General features: G+C 51.6%; 1 long non-coding RNA gene across 1 annotated transcript; it reads left to right on the top strand.

Moving 5' to 3' along the window:
• The first annotated feature begins 478 nt into the window (after positions 1 to 478).
• On the top strand, positions 479 to 6,031 carry LOC128061878 (uncharacterized). The gene is made up of 3 exons (XR_008200749.1): positions 479 to 596; positions 3,392 to 3,460; positions 5,690 to 6,031. It is a non-coding gene; the product is annotated as an uncharacterized LOC128061878 (long non-coding RNA).
• The last annotated feature ends 1,521 nt before the right edge of the window (positions 6,032 to 7,552 follow it).

Genomic DNA, 7,552 nt, shown 5'->3' with positions numbered 1-7,552 from the left:
TAACCAGAGTCCCCATTTCCACTCTTAGACCAGTGAGCCCTCCTGCACCCACGACGGAGACTGAGGAGGAGAAAAATAACCAGCCATGCAAAATCCAAAAAAAAAAAAAAAAAAATCCTCTCAAGATTATGAAATCAAAGAGCATTTTGTTGTTTCTTGGACATTCTTCTTACTACTCTGAGGCAGCGCAATTCAACAGGCTTCTCTTTATTGTTGTTAAAGTACTTGTTCTATCTCCTGCCTCTTTTACCAACTTTCACATCGACCGAGAACGCAAGCGTTTACCTGGGCTCCATCCTTGGACGGCGAACTGGTCCCGCAGGCTTCCGGCCTCCTCCTCCCTGGGGTTTGGCTCCAAGGCTCCCGCAAAATCTCGAAATCACCCCAGATCGGCGCGGCCACTGAGGGAAGCAGCCCGGCTCTGAACAAGCCCAGGCAAGCCCAGGCAGAGCCCGCTTCGCGGTCCTTCCTCCTGCGCGAACCACCCGGCCCCGGGGCGAGAGACGCGTCTCTCAGGCCCCAGATCCGTGGAGTCGTCTCTCTCCAGAGGACCGGGCGCCGGCCCTCTCCTCCACCTGAGAAGCAAAAGGGCGCAGGTAGGGCGCGGAGGGGCGGGTGGGGGCGGCGCCAGCCCTCAGGAACGGGGCGGGAGCGCTGCAACCACCCGAGTCACGTCGGGGTGGGGTGTGCGCTAGGACAGAAGACCGGGGTGCCGCGGCACGGCGCGCTGCCGGGGCACCGAGCGCGCTCCGCCGTGGAGCCGGTCCCCCATAGGCACCGGGTCCTGGGCCCTCCACCGCTGCCGCCCGCGGGGACTGGTGCGTCCTCTGCGACAGCGCGAACAGCGCGGCGCCCCTCGTCTCCTCCCGGGGCGCGCTCCCGGAGCCGACGACCGGACTCCACGGCCATCGCGACTCTTCCGGGAGCTTCTCGCCGCTCCGCGGCGGGACCGAAACCCAGGCGGGCCGAGGGGGGCCTGTAAGAAAGCAAACGAAACCATGGGGCCCGCTCGCCGCAATGCCCAACCCGCGGGCCTCAACCCCAGGAAGAGGGAAGAAGAAACCGCGTCCCGAGCGCGGATGAGGGAGGTGTCCCACGTCTGGACCTGTCGCGTCCGGGACATAGCCAGCCCGGAGAGCAGGGAAGGACCTAACAGCCCCGATTCGTGGAGACGGGGAAGGACCTCTAGCGCCAGAATCAGACACCCGGCAGGGGCCACCGCCCGCCGGCGCCCCGCCCCCACTCACCGCGCCCCCAAGTTCCGGCGCTGCTTGCCGCCGGGGTGGCTCGGCTCGCGCGTCCAGGGGCGCAGAGGCGGGTGGTGGTCATCGCCGAGACGCGGCGCTGGAGAGTTGGGCGTGCCGGGCGGGGACCGCGCGGGGGCAGGGCTCCGCTGAGCCGAGGGGCCGGGTGCAGCCCCCAGCATCTGCCTTACAGGTCCCCCGGAGGCACAGATGCGGACGCGGCAAGGCGCCGGGCAGCCCGTGAGGTGCGCGCCTCCCTTTCCTCGCGGTTTCTACACTGCCCTGCGCATGTCGCAGGACGCCCCTGGGGTTGATGGGGACACATGTGCAGCGGTGGCCCTGAAGACGCCCTTCTCTGTTGTGGGGAGGGGACTCCCCAGTCACCACCCCACCCCCAGCCACCACCCCGCCCCCAGCCACCATAGATCCTACCCAATCCAACCAGGTTTGGACCTGGGACCCTTGGGAGACAAACTGCCCTGCGGCCCTCAAGGCCTGGTATAAAGGAAAGAGGAGTTACCCAGGCCTCCCCGTGCAAGAGTTCTGCACTCGGGGCTGTTGCTTCCTCCGAGGCCAACCTTAGCAAACTCACACTTGCGGTACTCTGCACACAATGCACCGAGACCCTGCAGGGACTTGTTTCCTCCACAGGGACACAACTGAAGGACTAGGGTCTTCTTGGCCCCATGAGACGCCTGCATCTTGCACTGGGAGAAGATGGTCCTTGGCGGGAAGTGGCTGCTGCCCCAAGCATGTCATCACATGCACACTGTGGGGAGCAAGTGAGGCCAGCTGTGAGCTGACCCCATTTGACAGATGACAGACCCCGGCTCACAGGGATGAGTCTGCATGGAGCCCATGTTCCCAGCCTTTCCCAGGGATTCTAGAATAGTCCTAGAGAAGGAAAGAGCCAGTCAGAATGCCCAGATGCACTGGATAGCTACCTTTCCCCACGTGGGCAGTGGGGGAGAGGACCATTACCCACCCACCCTCCCCCCAGAGTGGCCATCACTGTACGGTAGCTTGAGTGGGGAAGGCCTTTGCAGATCCTCAAAGATTCAGGAGAATTTAATGAGGCCAAGGCTTCCCTGGTGGCTCAAACAGTAAAGAGTGTGCCTGCCATGCAGCAGACCCGTGTTTGATCCCTGGGTCAGGAAGATCCCCTGGAGAAGGGAATGGCAACCCACTCCAGTATCCTTGCCTGGAGAATCCCATGGACAGAGGAGCATGGTTGGCTATATAGTCCATGGGGTCACAAAGACTGAGCGAGTAACACTTTCTTTTCAATGAGGTCAGTGGCTCTGGAGGTGGCACAGGCAACAGAAGGGAAAAGCTGGTTCTAATTCTGATTCTGTGTGTGACCTCAGGGAATAATAATAATAAAGCTAACTCACACTGAGTGCTCAGAGTGCCAGAAAGAAAGTAAGTGAAGTCGCTTAGTCTTGTCCGACTCTTTGTGACCCCATGGACTGTAGCCTTTCAGGCTCCTCTGTCTATGGGATTTTCCAGGCAAGAGTGCTGGAGTGGGTTGTCATTTCCTTCTCCAGGGGATGGCTTCCCTGGTGGCTCTGATGGTAGTCTGCCTGCAGTGCAGGAGACAGTGTGTGCCAACCTAAATCCACCCTAGATAGTAATCTCTTTCAATTCTCAACACAGTCCTGTGAAATACATACTAGTACTAACCCATTTCCAGGTGAGAAAGCTGAGGACCAGAAAGGTAAAACTTGGCCACCATCACGAAGGGGAGAATGAAGTGGAACCGGGACCCATATTCATTCCTTTCTGACCCCCAAGCCTCACTCCTTAAGCAACTGCATCTGGCCTCAATTTGGCAAATTGCTTAGCCTCTCCACGCCTTGATGTTCTTGTGTGTACAGACAGCATCAGGCTCACGGTATGGACTCAATATATGTTGGTGGAATGAATGAACGACCCCCACACCCCTCAAGGTGGTTGTAAAGACTGCAGTAAATGGAGTTGCTGCACACAGCAGGCACTTCCGTGCCTTCATCAGCTTACCTAAGGAACCTCTGGAGCCCTGGGCCCAAGGAAGCTATAGTTCCCTGCTCCACACCTATGGACATTTGGGAGCATTTCCAGCTGAGACCTCCACCCTCACTGGTCCTTTCTTCTCCCTTTCCTTTCAGAGCCACCAAAATGCCTTGACCTGGGCGGCTGACAGATGAAGGAGTACATTTGGGAGACTCCAGACTCCGGTAACTAGAGGACTTGAAATAAGATTTATATCCACTTTTCCATTCAGAGAGGCCAAACCACATTCAGGCCTTTATTTCCCCCCCCTTAATCATGTATGTATAAGTGAGGACTGGTTTATAAAGGCATCTCCATATGTCAGTCTGTCTCACCGAGGGTGTTCAGCCCATCTGTATTTCCCGCAGAATTCATCCCATACGCAGATGCAGATGTACACACACCCCTGACTAGCAAGCAAGGGCACTATAGAGAAAGGGGGCTACAGAGGTAGCATGCACAAGCTTCAATTTATGGCCCCCACCCAGACACAGCTTCAAAACAGTGCACTCGGGAGGCATTCATGTCTTAAATTTAACCACAGAAGCCCAAGGAGTCCTACTTCCGAACCAGCCTATGAGATTGATCTTGTCCAAAAATGTGAATTAAAAAAAAAAAACAAAGCTAGCGACTTCCCTGGTGGTCCAGTGGCTAAGACTCCGTGCTGCCAATGCAAGGGACCTGAGTTTAATCCCTGGTCAGGGAACTAGATCCTACATGCTGAAACCAAAGATCCTGCATGCTGCAACTAAGAACTGACAAAGCCAAATAAATAAATATTTTAAAAATTAAAAAAGGATAGTGATATCCTAGGATTACATCATACTGATGGTTGCACAATTTTGTGAATCTAGTCTCCCTCCATATCTAAATGGGGGACAGTTCCAGGGCCCTCTTAAGATCCTCAAATTTGAAGATGCTCATGGTAAAGAACCCGCCTACCAATGCAGGAGACCTAAGAGACCCAGGTTCGATCCCTGGGTTGGGAAGATTTCCTAGAGAAGGAAATGGCAACCCACTCCAGTATTCTTGCTTAGACAATCCCATGGACAGAGGAGCCTGACAGGCTACAGTCCATAGGGCCACAAAGAGTCAGACATGACTAAAGTGACTTAGCACACACACAAGTTCCTTACATAAAATAAGGTAATATTTTATTTTAATATAATCTATGCACAGTCTCCTGTATACTTTAAATCATCTCTAGATCACTCATAACACTTGATACAATATAAATACAATGTAAATAAGTATAGCATTGTGTTAGTCACTCAGTTGTGTCTGACTCTGGGTGATTCCATTGACTGTAGCCTGCTAGGCTCCTCTGTTCATGGAATTCTCCAGGCAAAAATACTGGATTGGGTAGCAATTTAAGTTTAATGTAAATGATATGTAAATAGTTGCTGGCCATTGGCAAATTCAAGTTTTGCTTTTGGGGACTTTCTGGACATAGTTTCTTTTAATTTTTCAGTCAACTGTCAGTTGAATTCATACAACTGATATGGATACAAAACCCGTGGATACAGAGGGGTGACTGTATACTGGAGCCCACCAAACTGTACTTTTAAGTGGTGAAATTTATGGTATGTAAGTTATATCTCAGTAGAAGGAAAAAAGGAGGGCACCATTCTTTTTAGTGGCCCAAAATAAATGGCATGAACCCAGCAGATTTCTGAAAGTCCCAGAACTCTTTTTTTTTTTTTTTACTCCAGCACTCTTGATAAATGCTAACTCCACTGACTCAGAAGATTCCTTGGTGGTCTAGTAGTTAAGACTTTGTGTTCCACTGCAGGGGTTGTGGGTTCGATACCTGGTTGGGGAACTGTGATCCCATATGCCACAGGAAACAATAAAAAGAAATAAATAAATTGGGCCAAGATACAAAAAAATCTAATCCTGGTGTAGGTAACACAAGGGAGTCGGGCATCCTGTGGCTATTGGCCTGGACCCTGGTAGGTCCTGACAAGTCCAAAGCAGCCTGTCTTTTATGCCCTCGAAGACAGCACTGTGGTGACACGGGGTCTGAGACTGGACCCTGCAGAAGAAAGGGGGCTTGGTGGTGGGGAGGACTTGCCTATTGCAACCCTGCATCTGTGAATGACAAATGTTGCTGCCATATTGATAAACAAGGATGCTGCAATCTTCAAGCCACCACATTACAGCCACCTAGACCATAAGCCCTGAGGGAACTCAGGATGGAGGCAGGAAGCACCCCCTCACCAGCTAGAAGTCAGCTGCTGCAGCCACCACCAGGGGGCACCCTGAGGAGACTCAGGATGAGAAAACATGGTATTCTGGCCCCAGAGAGCTGAGGGCATACCAAGGAATGACATCAGCAAGCCCAGACTTTTGCATCTTTCCCATGCATAGACGTACTAAATTCTTAACTTGAGATGTCTGGTGTTCTTTAACAGCAAGGTGGCTCAGTGGTAAAGAATCCGACTGCCAGTGCATGAGACGAGGATTCGATCCCTGGGTTGGGAAGATCCCTGGAGGAAGGCATGGCAACCCACTCCAGTATTGCCTGGGGAATTCCATGGACAGAGGAGCCTGGCAGGCTACAGTCCATAGGGTTGCAAAAGAGTCGGACACGACTGAACAACTCAACAACAACAATAGCAGCAATATTTTGATGTTCTGACTACTTGGTCTTTGTTGCAGAAACTCCTATGTATCCCGGCTCCTCACTTGCCTCTTTGGAGCAGTCCTGCAGGGCTATCTGAGAGGTTATGTCCTGGGCTTAAGTTCTCAGGGTGTCCGCCAAATAAAACAAAACTCTCAGCTCTGAGGTTGTTGTTTTTTTTCAGTTGATATACCGGAAAGTCATTTGGTGGGCCCATGGTGGATGGGCCAGTGTGGGGACCTATGTGTAACCTGTGAGGGTGCTCCAGGGAGCCTGCCTAGCCCTTGCAAAGCCCTTGTGTCAGCAAGCACACTCTTCAAAACCCCACTTCTGAATAAGGAAGCGCAACTTGACTTGTTGGGTTGGTGAAGAAATCTCCACTGAATTAAAAATAGCAAATAAATGTAAGAAGTCAAAATGCTGTACAAAGGGGAGAATTACTTTAAGTGTTTAATCATGGCTATGCTGACTGGGCATTTTAACTAAACACAGCTTTACGTTTCTCCAGCTCCTAAAGTTGCCCCGTGGCTTGGGCATCAAATTCACCTTTTTTTCTAATTGAGGACAGAGAGAGGTCTAATTATTCTTAGGAGATAGCCCTGGGAGCAGTTCATTGATTGACAGATCAAGCACTTTGTTTCTTTTTTAGTTTTTTTTTTTTTTTGCTGTGCTGCATGGCTTGCAGGATCTTAGTTTCCCCAACCAGGGATCGAACCTGGGCCTCCTGCAGTGGAGGCACAGAGCTCTAACCACTGGAAAGTGAAAGTCCCTCAGTTGTGTCAGACTCTTTGCAACCCCATGGACTTCTCCATGGAATTCTCCAGGCCAGAATACTGGAGTGGGTAACTTTCCCTTCTTCAGGGGATCTTCCACCCAGGGATCAAACCCAGGTCTCCTGCACTGAGGGCAGATTCTTTACCAGATGAGCCACAAGGGAAGCCCAAGAATACTGGAGTGGGTAGCCTATCCCTTCTCCAGAGGATCTTCCCAACCCAGGAATCGAACCGGGGTCTCCTGCATTGCAGGTGGATTCTTTACCAACTAAGCTATCAGGGAAGCCCCAACCTAACCACTGGACCACCATGGAATTCCCATAAGCATTTTATTTCTGATGTAGATAACTGCCTTATTCTATTGATTAGAAAGGAAAACAAAAAAAGAAAAAGAAAAGTCAACCCACGCCAGAAGGAAAAGTGGCTTGTCCTATAGAAGAGAGGGTCATCCTTGGAGGGTTGGTTGAACACAGTTCCATGCCTGGACTTTCAGGTTGTTGAGTGGGGAATGTTATAGAAATGCCAAGGACATGGGGCTTCCCTGAAGGTTCAGGGGTTTAGATTCTGTGCTTCCAATTTAAAGGGCATGGGTTTGATCCCTGATTGGGGAACTAAGATCCCACATGCTGCAAAGCGTGGCCAGAAAAAAAGAAAAAATGCCAAGGACAGGTTAGGGCCCCCACGAAATGGGACAGATGTTAAAGAGATACAGTAATTGGTGGAATGGGCCACCCACCTAAAGTAAGTCTACCCCCAAAGGAATGCTGAGGTCAAGAGAGCCAGAAAGCCTGCCAGATCCTAGAATATATAGACATCCCAACATAAGACCATGGGGATGACGCTTATGAATGATGCCTCAGGCTCCTGTACTTACTGGAACC

The sequence above is a fragment of the Budorcas taxicolor genome, chromosome 16, assembly GCF_023091745.1.
Source record: "Budorcas taxicolor isolate Tak-1 chromosome 16, Takin1.1, whole genome shotgun sequence".
Taxonomy (NCBI): domain Eukaryota; kingdom Metazoa; phylum Chordata; class Mammalia; order Artiodactyla; family Bovidae; genus Budorcas; species Budorcas taxicolor.
This window is presented reverse-complemented; position numbering and strand designations above follow the sequence as displayed.